Genomic DNA, 18,236 nt, shown 5'->3' on the forward strand with positions numbered 1-18,236 from the left:
TAGGAGAATCGATATGTTGGTTGTATCATCATAATAACTAACAATATGGTGTTTTTGGTCTAAACTGTAGGCCTAAAGAATTTGTCATCCCGCGCTCCATCAGCATAATTTTGGGAGCACTCTCTCCATATTTGACATCTTGGAGTCGTAGTTTGGCATGCGGGTAGTGGCAGTGTTATGCCCCAGGCAGCTCGGGCCGCCGAGCCTGGGGTGTGGCGGAAGAACTCTTTGTCGACTATAGCTACTTCAACTATTGTTTTGCATTGTTGCTACTGTAGCTACGAGGCCTGGTTGGGGCGCATGCTAACCCTGGCGTTGCTGTTGCACATAGATGCGGGGGCACCGACCCCTATTTTCCCCGGGCTTCCAATTTTGTGTCTGTTATATCTTTTGTACCGAAAGTCCCAACTTAAATGCATGCAGTGAATCAAACGAATTTACGGATCTCTAAGTTATCTTGCGGCCAGGCACAGCTGGCAGGTGTGTGCCCCTTGCCTACGTGCTCCTGCGAAATTCAGGACAATGGTGTGAATGAGATCGAGCGCGAGAGCTCCGCCATCGGGTGCGAAAGGCGAGTTCGCGCCTTTTTTTCGTCTTCATCAGGGTAGAAGGGGGAAGACGGAGGAGAAGAGATGTACGTCAACCTCGGTAGCGTGTGTGTGTGTGTGTTCCCGCATTTCTCTCGGTTGATCACCACTATACTCTTGTTAGAGCAACTCTAGCAGACCCCGCATCCAGCGCAAACCCGCATAATTCCGGCGATTATACGGGCTCGGCCCATTTTTCTGGCCAGACCAAAGCCCGCATCGGTGTCCGGCCCGTAAAACTTTTTGCCACAGCCCGCAAACGCAACCCTCGAGCCACTATAACTGCGGGTTTGCGGGGCAGATGCGGGTCGAAACCCTATCCTCCCGCAGCCGCGTTTCCCTCCAATTCCCCACCGCGCCGCTCGATTTCTCGCCGCCGGCGAGCCTTGAACCACCATGGCCGACTCGGGGGATGAGGCGGAGCGCCGCCGCCGTGCTAGATCTGATGTCGCGCGCAAGCGGGGGGCACGCCGGAAACATAATACATGTGTGAATACATAGACAAACAGAGTGTCACTAGTATGCCTCTACTTGACTAGCTCGTTAATCAAAGATGGTTATGTTTCCTAGCCATAGACATGAGTTGTCATTTGATTAACGAGATCACCTCATTAGGAGAATGACGTGATTGACTTGACCCATTCCGTTAGCTTAGCACTCGATCGTTTAGTATGTTGCTATTGCTTTCTTCATGACTTATACATGTTCCTATGACTATGAGATTATGCAACTCCCGTTTACCGGAGGAACACTTTGTGTGCTACCAAACGTCACAACGTAACTGGGTGATTATAAAGGTGCTCTACAGGTGTCTCCAAAGGTACTTGTTGGGTTGGCGTATTTCGAGATTAGGATTTGTCACTCCGATTGTCGGAGAGGTATCTCTGGGCCCACTCGGTAATGCACATCACTATAAGCCTTGCAAGCATTGTAACTAATGAGTTAGTTGCGGGATGATGTATTACGGAACGAGTAAAGAGACATGCCGGTAACGAGATTGAACTAGGTATCGAGATACCGACGATCGAATCTCGGGCAAGTAACATACCGATGACAAAGGAACAACGTATGTTGTTATGCGGTCTGACCGATAAAGATCTTCGTAGAATATGTGGGAACCAATATGAGCATCCAGGTTCCGCTATTGGTTATTGACCGGAGAGGTGTCTCGGTCATGTCTACATAGTTCTCAAACCCGTAGGGTCCGCACGCTTAACGTTACGATGACAGTTATATTATGAGTTTATATGTTTTGATGTACCGAAGGTTGTTCGGAGTCCCGGATGTGATCACGGACATGACGAGGAGTCTCGAAATGGTCGAGACATAAAGATTGATATATTGGAAGCCTATGTTTGGACATCGGAAGTGTTCCGGGTGAAATCGGGATTTTTTGGAGTACCGGGAGGTTACCGGAACCCCCCGGTAACTTAATGGGCCTTATTGAGCCTAGGTGGAAGAGAGGAGAGGAGGCTAGGGCAAGGCCGCGCCCCCCTTCCCCCCCAGTCCGAATAGGACAAGGAGAGGGGGGCGGCGCCCCCCTTCCTTCCTCCCCTCCACCTCCTCCACCTTCCACTCTTAGTCCACCATGGAAAGGGGGAGTCCTACTCCCGGTAGGAGTAGGACTCCTCCTGGCGCGCCTATACCTCCTAGGCCGGCGGCCTCCCCCTTGCACCTTTATATACGGGGGCAGGGGGCACCTCTAGACACACAATTGATATACGATCTTTTAGCCGTGTGCGGTGCCCCCCTCCACCACATTACACCTCGATAGTATCGTAGCGGAGCTTAGGCGAAGCCCTGCGTCGGTAGAACATCATCATCGTCACCACGCAGTTGTGCTGACGAAACTCTCCCTCAACAGTCGGCTGGATCGGAGTTCGAGGGACGTCATCGAGCTGAACGTGTGCTGAACTCGGAGGTGCCGTGCGTTCGGTACTTGATCGGTCGGATCATGAAGACGTACGACTACATCAACCGCGTTGTGTTAACGCTTCCGCTTTCGGTCTACGAGGGTACGTGGACAACACTCTCCCCTCTCGTTGCTATGCATCACCATGATCTTGCGTGTGCGTAGGAATTTTTTTGAAATTGCTACGTTCCCCAACAGTGGTATCAGAGCCTGGTTTTATGCGTTGATGCTATGCACGAGTAGAACACAAGTGAGTTGTGGGCGATATAAGTCATACTGCTTACCAGCTTGTCATACTTTGGTTCAGCGGTATTGTGAGATGAAGCGGCCCGGACCGACATTACGCGTACGCTTACGTGAGACTGGTTTCACCGTTGCGAGCACTCGTTGCTTAAAGGTGACTGGCGGGTGTCTGTCTCTCTCACTTTAGTTGAACCGAGAGTGGCTACGCCCGGTCCTTGCGAAGGTTAAAACAGCACCAACTTGACAAACTATCGTTGTGGTTTTGATGCGTAGGTAAGAACGGTTTTGGTAAGCCCGTAGCAGCCACGTAAAACTTGCAACAACAAAGTAAAGGACGTCTAACTTGTTTTTGCAGGGCATGTTGTGATGTGATATGGTCAAGACATGATGCTATATTTTATTGTATGAGATGATCATGTTTTGTAACCGAGTTATCGGCAACTGGCAGGAGCCATATGGTTGTCGCTTTATTGTATGCAATGCAATCGCCATGTAATTGTTTTACTTTATCACTAAGCGGTAGTGATAGTCGTAAAAGCAATAAGTTGGCGAGACGACAACGATACTACGATGGAGATCAAGGTGTCGCGCCGGTGACGATGGTGATCATGACGGTGCTTCGGAGATGGAGATCACAAGCACAAGATGATGATGGCCATATCATATCACTTATATTGATTGCATGTGATGTTAATCTTTTATGCATCTTATCTTGCTTTGATTGACGGTAGCATTATAAGATGATCTCTCACTAAAATTTCAAGATAAAAGTGTTCTCCCTGAGTATGCACCGTTGCGAAAGTTCTTCGTGTTGAGACACCACGTGATGATCGGGTGTGATAGGCTCTACGTTCAAATACAATGGGTGCAAAACAGTTGCACACGCGGAGTACTCAGGTTAAACTTGACGAGCCTAGCATATGCAGATATGGCCTCGGAACACGGAGACCGAAAGGTCGAGCGTGAATCATATAGTAGATATGATCAACATAGTGATGTTCACCATTGAAACTACTCCATCTCATGTGATGATCGGACATGGTTTAGTTGATTTGGATCACATAATCACTTAGATGATTAGAGAGATGTCTATCTAAGTGGGAGTTCTTAAGTAATATGATTAATTGAACTTGAATTTATCATGAACTTAGTACCTGATAGTATCTTGCTTGTCTATGTTAATTGTAGATAAATGGCCCGTGCTGTTGTTCCGTTGAATTTTAATGCGTTCCTTGAGAAAGCAAAGTTGAAAGATGATGGTAGCAATTACACGGACTGGGTCCGTAACTTGAGGATTATCCTCATTGGTGCACAGAAGAATTACGTCCTGGAAGCACCGCTAGGTGCCAGGCCTCCTGCAAGAGCAACACCAGAAGTTATGAACGTCTGGCAGAGCAAAGCTGATGACTACTCGATAGTTCAGTGTGCCATGCTTTACGGCTTAGAACCGGGTCTTCAACAACGTTTTGAACATCATGGAGCATATGAGATGTTCTAGGAGTTGAAGTTAATATTTCAAGCAAATGCCCGGATTGAGAGATATGAAGTCTCCAATAAGTTCTACAGCTGCAAGATGGAAGAGAATAGTTCTGTCAGTGAGCATATACTCAACATGTATGGGTATAATAATCACTTGATTCAACTGGGGGTTAATCTTCCGGATGATAGCATCATTGATAGAATTCTTCAATCACTGCCACCAAGCTAGAAGAGCTTCGTGATGAACTATAACATGCAAGGGATGAATAAGACAATTCCCGAGCTCTTCGCAATGCTAAAGGCAGCGGAGGTAGAAATCAAAAAGGAGCATCAAGTGTTGATGCTCAGTAAGACCACTAGTTTCAAGAAAAAGGGCAAAGGGAAGAAGAAGGGGAACTTCAAGAAGAACAGCAAGCAAGTTGTTGTTCAGGAGAAGAAACCCAAGTCTGGATCTAAGCCTGAAACTGAGTGCTTCTACTGCAAGCAGACTGGTCACTGGAAGCGGAACTGCCCCAAGTATTTGGCGGATAAGAAGGATGGCAAGGTTAACAAAGGTATATGTGATATACATGTTATTGATGTGTACCTTACCAGAGCTCGTAGTAGCACCTGGGTATTTGATACTGGTTCTGTTGCTAATATTTGCAACTCGAAATAGGGGCTACGGATTAAGCGAAGATTGGCTAAGGACGAGGTGACGATGCGCGTGGGAAATGGTTCCAAAGTCGATGTGATCGCGGTCGGCACGCTACCTCTACATCTACCTTCGGGATTAGTATTAGAACTAAATAATTGTTATTTGGTGCCAGCGTTGAGCATGAACATTATATCTGGATCTTGTTTGATGCGAGACGGTTATTCATTTAAATCAGAGAATAATGGTTGTTCTATTTATATGAGTAATATTTTTTATGGTCATGCACCCTTGAAGAGTGGTCTATTCTTAATGAATCTCGATAGTAGTGACACACATATTCATAATGTCGAAGCCAAAAGATGCAGAGTTGATAATGATAGTGCAACTTATTTGTGGCACTGTCGTTTAGGTCATATCGGTGTAAAGCACATGAAGAAACTCCATACTGATGGACTTTTGGAATCACTTGATTATGAATCACTTGGTACTTGCGAACCGTGCCTCATGGGCAAGATGACTAAAATACCATTCTCCAGAACTATGGAGAGAGCAACAGATTTATTGGAAATCATATATGCAGATGTATGTGGTCCGATGAATATTGAGGCTCGTGGCGGATATCTTTATTTTCTCACCTTCACAGATGATTTGAGCAGATATGGGTATATCTACTTAATGAAACATAAGTCTGAAACATTTGAAAAGTTCAAAGAATTTCAGAGTGAAGTTGAAAATCATCGTAACAAGAAATTAAAGTTTCTACGATCAGATTGTGGAGGAGAATATTTGAGTTACGAGTTTGGCCTACATTTGAAACAATGCGGAATAGTTTCGCAACTCACGCCACCCGGAACACCACAGCGTAATGGTGTGTCCGAACGTCGTAATCGTACTTTACTAGATATGGTGCGATCTATGATGTCTCTTACTGATTTACCGCTATCGTTTTGGGGTTATGCTTTAGAGACGGCTGCATTCACTCTAAATAGGGCACCATCAAAATCCGTTGAAACGACACCTTATGAACTATGGTTTGGCAAGAAACCAAAGTTGTCGCATCTTGAAGTTTGGGGTTGCGATGCTTATGTGAAGAAACTTCAACCTGATAAGCTCGAACCTAAATCGGAAAAATGTGTCTTCATAGAATACCCAAAGGAGACTGTTGGGTACACCTTCTATCACAGATCCGAAGGCAAGACATTCGTTGCTAAGAATGGATCCTTTCTAGAGAAGGAATTTCTCTCGAAAGAAGTGAGTGGGAGGAAAGTAGAACTTGATGAGGTAACTGTACCTGCTCCCTTATTGGAAAATAGATCATCACAGATACCAGTTTCTACGACACCTACACCAATTAGTGGGGAAGTTAATGATAATGATCAAGAAACTTCAGATCAAGTTATTACTGAACCTCGTAGGTCAACCAGATTAAGATCCGCACCAGAGTGGTATGGTAATCCTGTTCTGGAGGTTATGTTACTAGACCATGACGAACCTACGAACTATGAAGAAGCAATGCTGAGCCCAGATTCCGCAAAATGGCTTGAGGCCATGAAATCCGAGATGGGATCCATGTATGAGAACAAAGTATGGACTTTGGTTGACTTGCCCGATGGTCGGCAAGCCATTGAAAATAAATGGATCTTCAAGAAGAAGACTGACGCTGATGATAATGTTACTATCTATAAAGCTCGACTTGTTGCGAAAGGTTTTCGACAAGTTCAAGGGATTGACTACGATGAGACCTTCTCACCCGTAGCGATGCTTAAGTCTGTCCGAATCATGTTAGCAATTGCCGCATTTTATGATTATGAAATTTGGCAAATTGATGTAAAAACTGCATTTCTGAATGGATTTCTGGAAGAAGAGTTGTATATGATGCAACCGGAAGGTTTTATCGATCCAAAGGGGGCTAACAAAGTGTGCAAGCTCCAGCGATCCATTTATGGACTGGTGCAAGCCTCTCGGAGTTGGAATAAACGCTTTGATAGTGTGATCAAAGCATTTGGTTTTATACAGACTTTTGGAGAAGCCTGTATTTACAAAAAAGTGAGTGGGAGCTCAGTAGCATTTCTAATATTATATGTGGATGACATATTGCTGATTGGAAATGATATAGAATTTCTGGATAGCATAAAGGGATACTTGAATAAGAGTTTTTCAATGAAAGACCTCGGTGAAGCTGCATATATATTAGGCATTAAGATCTATAGAGATAGATCAAGACGCTTAATTGGACTTTCACAAAGCACATACCTTGACAAAGTTTTGAAGAAGTTCAAAATGGATCAAGCAAAGAAAGGGTTCTTGCCTGTACTACAAGGTGTGAGATTGAGTAAGACTCAATGCCCGACCACTGCAGAAGATAGAGAGAAGATGAAAGATGTTCCCTATGCTTCAGCCATAGGCTCTATCATGTATGCAATGTTGTGTACCAGACCTGATGTGTGCCTTGCTATAAGTTTAGCAGGGAGGTACCAAAGTAATCCAGGAGTGGATCACTGGACAGCGGTCAAGAACATCCTGAAATACCTGAAAAGGACTAAGGATATGTTTCTCGTTTATGGGGGTGACAAAGAGCTCATCGTAAATGGTTACGTTGATGCAAGCTTTGACACTGATCCGGACGATTCTAAATCGCGAACCGGATACGTATTTACATTGAACGGTGGAGCTGTCAGTTGGTGCAGTTCTAAGCAAAGTGTCGTGGCGGGATCTACGTGTGAAGCGGAGTACATAGCTGCTTCGGAAGCAGCAAATGAAGGAGTTCATATCCGATCTAGGTGTCATAACTAGTGCATCGGGACCAATGAAAATCTTTTGTGACAATACTGGTGCAATTGCCTTAGCAAAGGAATCCAGATTTCACAAGAGAACCAAGCACATCAAAAGACGCTTCAATTCCATCCAGGATTTAGTCCAGGTGGGAGACATAGAAATTTGCAAGATACATACGGATCTGAATGTTGCAGACCCGTTGACTAAGCCTCTTCCACGAGCAAAACATGATCAGCACCAAGACTCCATGGGTGTAAAAATCATTACTGTGTAATCTAGATTATTGACTCTAGTGCAAGTGGGAGACTGAAGGAAATATGCCCTAGAGGCAATAATAAAGTATTACTTATTTCCTTATATCATGATAAATGTTTATTATTCATGCTAGAATTGTATTAACCGGAAACATAATACATGTGTGAATACATAGACAAACAGAGTGTCACTAGTATGCCTCTACTTGACTAGCTCGTTAATCAAAGATGGTTATGTTTCCTAGCCATAGACATGAGTTGTCATTTGATTAACGAGATCACTTCATTAGGAGAATGACGTGATTGACTTGACCCATTCCGTTAGCTTAGCACTCGATCGTTTAGTATGTTGCTATTGCTTTCTTCATGACTTATACATGTTCCTATATCTATGAGATTATGTAACTCCCGCTTACTGAAGGAACACTTTGTGTGCTACCAAATGTCACAACGTAACTGGGTGATTATAAAGGTGCTCTAGAGGTGTCTCCGAAGGTACTTGTTGAGTTGACGTATTTCGAGATTAGGATTTGTCACTCCGATTGTCGGAGAGGTATCTCTGCGCCCACTCGGTAATGCACATCACTATAAGCCTTGCAAGCATTGTAACTAATGAGTTAGTTGCAGGATGATGTATTATGGAATGAGTAAAGAGACTTGCCGGTAACGAGATTGAACTAGGTATTGAGATACTGGCTATCGAATCTCGGGCAAGTAACATACCGATGACAAAGGGAACAACGTATGTTGTTATGCGGTTTGACCGATAAAGATCTTCGTAGAATATGTGGAGCCAATATGAGCATCCAGGTTTCGCTCTTGTTTATTGACCGGAGACGTGTCTCGGTCATGTCTACATAGTTCTTGAACCCGTAGGGTCCGCACGCTTAACGTTACGATGACGGTTATATTATGAGTTTATGAGTTTTGATGCACCGAAGGTTGTTCGGAGTCCCGGATGTGATTACGGACATGACGAGGAGTCTCGAAATGGTCGAGACATGAAGATTGATATATTGGAGGCCTATATTTGGATATCGGAAGTGTTCCGGGTGAAATTGGGATTTTACCGGAGTACCGGGAGGTTACCGGAACCCCCTGGTAACTTAATGGGCCTTATTGGGCCTAGGTGGAAGAGAGGAGAGGAGGCTAGGGCAGGGCCGCGCCCCCCTTCCCCCCCAGTCCGAATAGGACAAGGTGAGGGGGGCGGCGCCCCCCCTTCCTTCCTCCCCTCCACCTCCTCCACCTTCCACTCCTAGTCCAACATGGAAAGGGGGGAGTCCTACTCCCGGTAGGAGTAGGACTCCTCCTGGCGCGCCTATACCTCCTAGGCCGGCGGCCTCCCCCTTGCACCTTTATATACGGGGGCAGGGGGGCACCTCTAGACACAATTGATATACGATCTTTTAGCCGTGTGCGGTGCCCCCCTCCACCATATTACACCTCGATAATATCATAGCAGAGCTTAGGCGAAGCCCTGCGTCGGTAGAACATCATCATCGTCACCACGCCGTTGTGCTGACGAAACTCTCCCTCAACACTCGGCTGGATCGGAGTTCGAGGGACGTCATCGAGCTGAACGTGTGCTGAACTCGGAGGTGCCGTGCGTTCGTTACTTGATCGGTCGGATCGTGAAGACGTACCACTACATCAACCGCGTTGTGTTAACGCTTCCGCTTTCGGTCTACGAGGGTACGTGGACAACACTCTCCCCTCTCGTTGCTATGCATCACCATGATCTTGCGTGTGCGTAGGAATTTTTTTGAAATTACTACGTTCCCCAACACAACCACGGTGCCCGGCCGCCGGCATTCAACCGGCGCGAGCTCGACGAGTTCGAGCTCGAGCGCGCCCGTCGCCGCCGCGCCTCCTCCGGCAACTGGTCCGCGGGGAGCTCATCCGGCTACGGGTCCGCGGGGTGTTCATCCGCTGGTGCATCGAGCTCGCGGCTCGTTCCGGTGAAGAGGGAGCCGGAGGAGGCCGTGCCTGATGCGCCGCCGCGCCGAGGCGTCATCGGACCCGAGGGCTACCTCCCACCGTGGCAGGAGGAGCTCCTCGAGCGCGTCGTCCTCGAGCGGTCAGCGAGGGATCAGGAGGAGATGGAAGAGCGCATCCGGCGTGAGCTCGAGTACGAGCGGCTCTTCCTCGAGACGGGCCTCATGGCATCGCAGGCGCACGCATCGAAGGAGACCGACCTGCGCGTGATGAAGGCGGAGCAGGCGAAGCTCTACATCGACCTCAACTTCGACTCCTCCGACTCCGACTGATCGCCCCCGATGGGCAGCTACCGCAGGAGCTCCGGTGAGCTCAATTTTGTTGTAGTGGTGCGGTAGCGTAGGCTCTGTCTAGCATATCTAACCTTTTATGTATGTATGTGGCGTGTATGAACTTATTATGCGAAGAAGAACCATCTATGCGGGCGAGCTCCGGCGAGCTCCTGCTTAAATTTCTCGCGCGGAACATTTTTTTTTTTAATTTAGGGGTTTGTTTGCGGTTTCTAGTCTGCCGCCGTAAAATTCGGCCTGCATAACCGCCCCTGCGACCTGCAAACACATTTTATAGGTCGGCAAAATGCGGGGTGTGCTAGAGTTGCTCTTAGGAATACTAGTCGGAATTGAAGCCGGTGGTTAGCTGGATTGGGTGCACGACGCATGCTGCCTGCAAAGCGTGTGGAAGGAAAGGTGGCAAGGGCGTTACCAAACAAAAATTGCAATCAAGGATGTCCCCGATCCGGCAGCACGCTTGTTGTTGTTGGTCCGCTAATAACTTCTGCAACGAATTGATAGACCCATCAACCGTGAGCGCCACCCAGACCCAGCTACTAACCACTAGCTTTAACGCCGATTTAGCTTTAACAACCCCCAGCGGCTACGTGCACGTCGACGTGGCCCGTCGCATGCATGCAGACTGAACAATGTTGGCATGTTCGTTCCGAACTCGGGATGTTTTTTGTGAGCCTGTGTTATTTCACCGCCTTCTCTCTTTTTTTAGGAGTCAATCACATCACATGTGGCGTGGCCGCGAGCCGGAACAAGTGTCCGACCGGCCGGGCGGGCTGGCGCGAGTGGGTGAGAGTGAGACGTGAGTACGTCAAAGCTCGACTGGATGCCTTGATGGAGGACAGGGGAGCATGCATGCGCAGGCGGAACGACCCGCCACCAAAGCGCCAGCGCGACGGACGGCTACGCCACGTACGTACGTGCCGTCCGGCGACGGTACACGTCGGTACGTGCATGCATGGATGGGTCCAATCGAGCACCAGTGGGTTGGTGGTATGGTATTACCAGACGGACGCAGCGACGAGCGGAACCTGCTCTTTGCTCTGCTCCCGGAACTGCACAGGAGGGCATGGGCGCACGGTACAAGTGAACTCTAATTTACCGCCTGGTTTTATGGTGGTCCAGGCTTGATGCATGGATGGATACATACGGGTGGCACGGATCACGAGACGGCGCCATCCTCTCTGCTTTGGCTTCTCTTCCGCCTCCCCCGCGTATGGACGCCTCTGGCCTGACCGACACCGTACGCACGTACATACGCGCGCGCGCGCGGCTCGCTGTCCTCGTAGCAGCGCGCGTCGTGGTCACTCGCCGCCGCGCACGTACGTGACCGCGACGCGTCGTGGCGCGCGCAGGAGGCGCCTCTCCGGCGCTCTGGAACGCATACGTGCGCCCGTGCCTGGCATGCACTTTTTTCTTTCTTCTTTTCTTTCCGAAAATCCTACACCTACGAAAAGCATACGTAACCTTACGAAACCTTCCAACTAAACCAAACATCACCCCCCTGATTTTCAGACGGGCGGGCCCCTGTCACCCCTAAACTCCAATACTGATGCTTCACGTTGATTATTACGTAAGGTAAGTAGCTATTTTTTCGTAAGTCTAGCATTGCTCTTTTCTTTCGGTGGCGCTGGTGGCCTACGTGCCTAGCCGACTCGAACCAAATTCTTTTGAAGTGACTCGAACCACACCTTCGTGGATTCGTCCTTGCCTATATCTATCGAGGCACTGGCTAGGTTGGTGTCCATGGTCCGTATGATGCACGAGTATCTGATGCGTGCAACCCAAAATAAATGCCCGCGTGTACGTTGAGGTCTTGTACATGCTGTCGTGTTGGTGCGCTCCTAGCTACTACTAGGAGTAAATTGCATACAAGTACCACAATTGGAGCATTGGAAACAGATTGGTACCAAGATTGGTAATTTTTACGTGTTAGTATCAACTTTGGGGCGAGGCGTTGCAAAAGAGGCTAAAACAGCTGTTTATACGTATTGACACGGAAACTGACCGGTTGGGCCCGCCTGTCGGGTGCTGACATGGCATTTTTTTGCAAAAAACTTCCTGGAATCTCCTCTCTCTCCCCCGAACGCTCTCCCCCTCCTCTGTCTCGATCTCTCACACACCCGACGCCACGTCAGCAGTTGACGCCGGCGAGCCGCGGTCGGTCCCTTCCCCGTCCGCCCTCCCCCTCCCCCTCCCCCGTCTTCCTCGTGCAGCACGGCAGCAGGACAGGACAGCATTGATGGCCGCCACGGCAGCGGCCGCCCCCCCGCCCCCTCAGCCCCTCGCCGGCCCTGGCGTGACGCCCCCCCACCTCCGCGGCGCCGCCCGCCCGAGCTCGTCCGCGGAAAGGAACGAGGAGGAGAAAGATCGCTGCTCCGGGTGGCTCCTTCCCCGGCGGGCCACGGTTCGATCCGGGCCGGTCCGCGATCGCGATTTGGCCCCGGCTGCAGGCTGCTGCTCCGGTGAGTCCCGCGCCGTTGACCCCGTGCCGCGCGCGGAAGGGCGGATCTTCGCCGGCGGCTGGTTCCCCGGGGGGTTTCTTCCGGCTCTCGATCCCTCGCCGCGGTCGCCGCCCGGGCGCGCGTCCTGCTCTCCTGCGCGGGGCCCTTCCGCCTCCACGGCCGCCAGGTGGCCGCGGCCTGCGCCGAGGCGGGGGCCGACTGCCTCGACATCTCCGGCGAGCCCGAGTTCATGGAGCGCGTCGAGGCCGACCTCCACGAGGTCGCCGCCAAGAACGGGTCGCTGATTGTCTCCGCCTGCGGGTTTGACTCCATCCCCGCGGAGCTCGGGTTCTTGTTCAACTCCAGGCAGTGGACGCCGCCCTCCGCGCCGCTCGGTCTCGTCGGCGTCAACTGCTGACGTGGCGTCGGGTGTGTGTGAGAGATCGAGACAGAGGAGGGGAAGAGCGTTCGGGGGAGAGAGAGGAGATTTCAGGGAGTTTTTTGCAAAAAAACATGCCATGTTAGCACCCGACAGGCGGGCCCAACCAGTCAGTTTCGGTGTCAATACATATAAACAGCTGTTTTAGCCTCTTTTGCAACGCCTCGCCCCAAAGTTGGTACTGACACATAAAAATTACCAATCTGCTTGCAATGCCCCAATTGTGGTACTTGTATGCAATTTACTCTACTACTAGCGAGAGCCGAGTGTGCTAGGCTGGCTTTGGGAGCTGCACTTGCACGGGCCTTCGCTGCCTACATCTACATGCATGGTTATCCCAGTGATAATGATAGGAAAAACGCCACGACAGATGTGTGTACTGGTTGTTAGAAAATGATATGTGTACCGTGGCTCTGGACCACCACACACTGCCAACTCAGTTTCCACATTTTTACCAACATGGAGCATTTGATTCCGAATTTTCGAGGTAGTTACCGCGTTTACCACGTGCTACTTAGCATGGAAAAACATCTCTCTCTCTCTCTTTTTTCTGCAACTATAGCATGGAAAAGCTTTTGACGTGCGGATAATGATCATCGTGTAAATAACATTCGATTAAAGAAAGCACTTGCTCATGTGGCCTAGACGTGGCACGAAAAAAAATATAGAAAGAAAATTTATTTCTGAGCGTGGCCAAGGTCTAGACCTAGTCAAGTACCCCCTCCGTTCCATATTACTTGTCGCTGATTTAGTATAACTTTGTACTAAATCAGCGACAAGTAATATGGAACGGAGGGAGTAGCAGTTTAGTACCACAACATGTGAGAAATGACTAAAAATAAAATTCTGTACAAAATCTCAATGTAGACATAATCACATAACCAAGTCTCGACTCGACTCGACTGAGATTTAACAACGCTGTTTATTTATAGAACGAGCCAATCTTTGCGCCTTGTCCCCTCTGGTTTTGTTCGATACTCCAAGCCATGTTCAAAGGTCAAGGATCTTTCCCTCCAAAACAGCATAATCCGGGAGTACCATAGCTTGGATGATTCTGGCCACATTTCGTTTCCACGTATGCCGAATAGGTACGCGTACACACATGACATATATAGGGATAGCTAGAGCTAGGCGGGGCGTAATGATTCCGGTACGGCACGATTGATTCGAAGCATGGTGGGTGCCTAGAAATTTATGGAATCCTATCAGCTGGCTGGGTGATGGGATGAGACGAGATGCGACGGCGACGGCGACGGACCGGCCGGGCCACCAGCTTCCTCGTGGCCGACACGATTAAAGACGCCCCTCCCTCCTCCCTCCCTGCCAGCACCAGGCTATCTCGTCGATCTTCTCGTCTCTCGCCGCTGCACCGACGCGATGTCAAGTCCCGTCTGCGCACATGTCCAGATTCTGACTGGCCGCGCGCGCGCGCCCAAAGCGACCGAGGTGATGGATCGGGAATTCAGTACTAGTATCACAAATGAATTGGTAAACCTTTTCATGCCAAATGACCCTCTTGCCCCCTGTCTTTATTACGAAGTTCGAAGTAGTATGACCATTTGTCTGCATTCGTCGGGCAACATGACAGATATATCATCCGATCGAAAAAAAAGACTCGACTGACTACAGTTTTGTAACAGTCTTTGCTTTTCTTAAAAAAAATTGTACTATGTTCATAATCAATTATGACAGCAGAGAAAAACACTGGTGGTAAAAAAAATACAAGCAGGTCCATAAACTGCCTAGCGACGAATACAAGCGCTGGAGCGAGCCAGAGTTGCGCCGCCGTCTTGGCCCGTCTATCACCGGAGCCAGGCTAACATCGCCGCCGTCACACAATCCCAATCAAAACGTTGAATCTAACAAAAATGAGAGCAGAGTCCATCCGCCGATGTGAGGCCAATGTCCTCCGCACCTCCAAGACCCAAAGGCAATTGGAGGCGAGGTGGACAGACGGCGCTACCGGATGGAGGAGGAAACCTAAGATTTCTTTTGCTTATTTCTAGTGACCTAAGATTTTCTTAGTTACCCGTTGATTGCTGCTCCCTTTGTCTCACGATATAAGAAGGTCTCTTTTTTTACGAGAGAATTTTTCAATCTATTCATAAAGCATGGTAGTACAGAGAACATAAGAGGTAACAAAAATTACAGCCAGGTCTATGGACCACCTAGCGACGACTACAAGCACTGAAGCGAGCTGAAGGCACGCCGCCGTCATCGCCCCTCTCTCAGTGGAGCCAGGCAAACCTTGTTGTGGTAGACAGTCGGGAAGTCGTCATGCTAAGGCCCCAAAGTGGACCAGCGCACTAGAGCAGCAATCATCGCCGGTGAAGAGAGTTGTAGATCGGAAAGATATAATCCTGGAACCACACGAACAAAAACTGGATCCAAATAGATCCACCGAAGACCAGCACCGAACAAATCCCACGAGATCCGACGAAGATACACCTCCACACATCCTTCGACGACGCTATTTGCATCATCGGGACGGGAATAGGACGTGTGAGACAATATTCCTACTGAGGGACATCGCCACCGCCACACAACCCGAACCAAGACTTTGAACCTAACAAAAATAAGAACGGGTTGCCTCCCGCCGGCGGTGGGCCGAGATCCTCCGTACCTCCCCTACCCGAAGGCCATTGGAGGTGGGGCGGATTGGCGGCGGCACCGGCGAGAGGAGCAAGGAGACTTTTCTTGAGGAGAGGAAAGACTACGTCCGTATATAAGAACGTCTTTCAAAGTAGCTTGAAAAATGTTCTTATATTATTGAATGGAGGGAGTGTTATTCAAGAGAGCTAAATGTTCATGTAAATTTGTTGATTAGTACAACCTCGGTCCTGGTTTACTGGTCCTCTCGTATTTTAGGTTATATTTTGACCATGATTTTAGCAAAAAATATTATCATTGGAGAATACATTTTATTTAAATAAGAATCCAACAATATAATTTTATGTGACATGCATTAACATTTTGCTAGTCAAGTATGTTGTTAAACTTTGATCTAAAATATGATGAGAACTAATAAAAACAGAGGAAGATAGTATCTTCAAGATAGCTAAACATTCAACAAACCAACAAAAGCGAAAAACAAACAATGCTGCAGTAGTAAGTCACCATCAACAAATCATGAATCAATCCTGTAGTAACTCGGCCTGCTTACCTGGATCCTAGCTAGCCACACCTAGCTGCTCCATTATTAACAAACATTGGTCTGGCCAGCCTTGCATTGGTGCAGCAGGAAGACTTGCTTGGTGCTCATGCCTGAGAAGTGGGGTAACCTCATTACCCACTCTGGACCTATACTCTGCTTGACTGGTAGAGCAAGAAGTCCCATTGGACGGTGCAAATCTTGTTCGATGCCTTCTCGCTGGCATCATTCGCTTGCGCTTGTAATTTCCCCGGCCCGGTTGGTGGCTAATGCACAGTGCAACTACAGTGTACAAGACTACAGGTGGGACTAGTGCCAAAACTTACTGGCTGAGATGTTTTTCCGAGAGTAAAAGTAAACCCAGCTCAGCTGGCACTAAGCAACGAATCCGAGATCTCTCTCTGGTAACAGGAGGCCACGTAAGCACCCACTCCGGCGCAAACCAGACAGCTCTTTCTGTTAGATACTCCTCCAAAACCAGACAGTAGTTGATAAAAGAATGTGAAACGCATATGATATGCTCCACAGCGCCACGCAACACGTAGATACAAAGACGTGTCACCGCCGACGCCGAGCCGGCCGCTCTAGCTCGTTCATGTCCCATCCCTCGCGCCCGCACATAGCACGGTCGCATCGCCACGGCGCGCGGCCGCGTGTGCGCCGCATGCAAGCATACCACCAGTACACCGACCGGTGCGTGCGTGTTAAGGTGGCCGAGTCCCGATGCGATTGGGTTTGGGCAGGAAGGAAACCGGTGGCCCGGCCGGCCCCGGTCGCTTGTCCTTTCCGTGCTCATCGTACTCGACATGGGCTGTGCGCATTAGACTAGACAAAGTGGGAGTAATTTTAGCAGTAATATCGTGTCCAACTTAGCAAATTTGCTTATGTGGCAATGAGTTAATGAGAAAAGAAGAAGTTGTAGTAACTTAGCTAGTTACTGTAACATCACATGTTCCAATGCAATATGAGTCTACAACATAATAAATGAAGCTTTACATGTTACCACACTTATGTTAGAGCAAATATAATAAGATACAGTCAGTAGATTGTAAGGAGTAAAATATTATTTCAATACTTAGTTGGAGGAGAGAAGATAGGAGAGAGAATGTAAGCGGGCTCACATGCAAGAGCCAGCTACAGCACGTGCTCCTAGGCAGTATGTGAGAGTGTAAAGTGGGCCATGTATTAATAAAGTAGCACATACTTATAGCTAACTGTTATACATGTTGGCTATAAGATTGGCTATAGATGACATGACACTTTCTTATAGCCAACAGTTGGCTATGCTATTAACCATGCTTTTACTATCCACTATGAAGATAGTAACATAGTCTAGGAATATGTGTATGTTACTAGTATATAGTATATATGTTACTCTCCATTTTGGCTAGTCTTATGGCACCGTTGGTTGGTTGGGTGTACAGGTATTCCCTTTTCGCTACGGGGGACGCCGGGGCCCCTCTCCCGTCTCAAGAAAGTTGCACCACTAGCTAGCTTACCAGCTGGAGGTCTTTGCCCGAGTAGATCGAGGTCAAAGCTACTTCCTCTGTAAACTAATATAAGAGTGTTTAGATTATTAAAATAGTGATCTAAACGCTTTTATATTAGTTTACAGAGGGAGTAGTTTTTAATAATCACCACGTAGGATCCATGTGCGACGCGTACTATGTTGCAAGTAAAAATTAAGACGCTACGCCGATTCAGGACCCGCAAGGAAGGATGGCTACTCGCTAGCTTTGAGTGTGGATGGAGGTGATGACTTTTCCGTGCCGGCGGCCCCGGCAGCGGCCGGCTTGTCTTTGGAGATGCAACTGTTCCTAGGAGGAGGACCAATCACGCCGTGATCATTCGCTCGCTTCGTCCGCCCCTACGGGTACGCGGTACGCCCCCATCCCGTCACTTGATGTGTCCTGTTCAAACGCATCGGCCAGTGAGTGGCCTTGCTTGCCGTTGATGCGACGTTCACGTCTCGACGTGGTCAAGTCTACAGGAGTAGTGGTACAAAAACAAAATAGGAATGGACGCGTCGTGTGTGC

The sequence above is a fragment of the Triticum aestivum genome, chromosome 4D (assembly GCF_018294505.1).
Source record: "Triticum aestivum cultivar Chinese Spring chromosome 4D, IWGSC CS RefSeq v2.1, whole genome shotgun sequence".
Classification (NCBI taxonomy): domain Eukaryota; kingdom Viridiplantae; phylum Streptophyta; class Magnoliopsida; order Poales; family Poaceae; genus Triticum; species Triticum aestivum.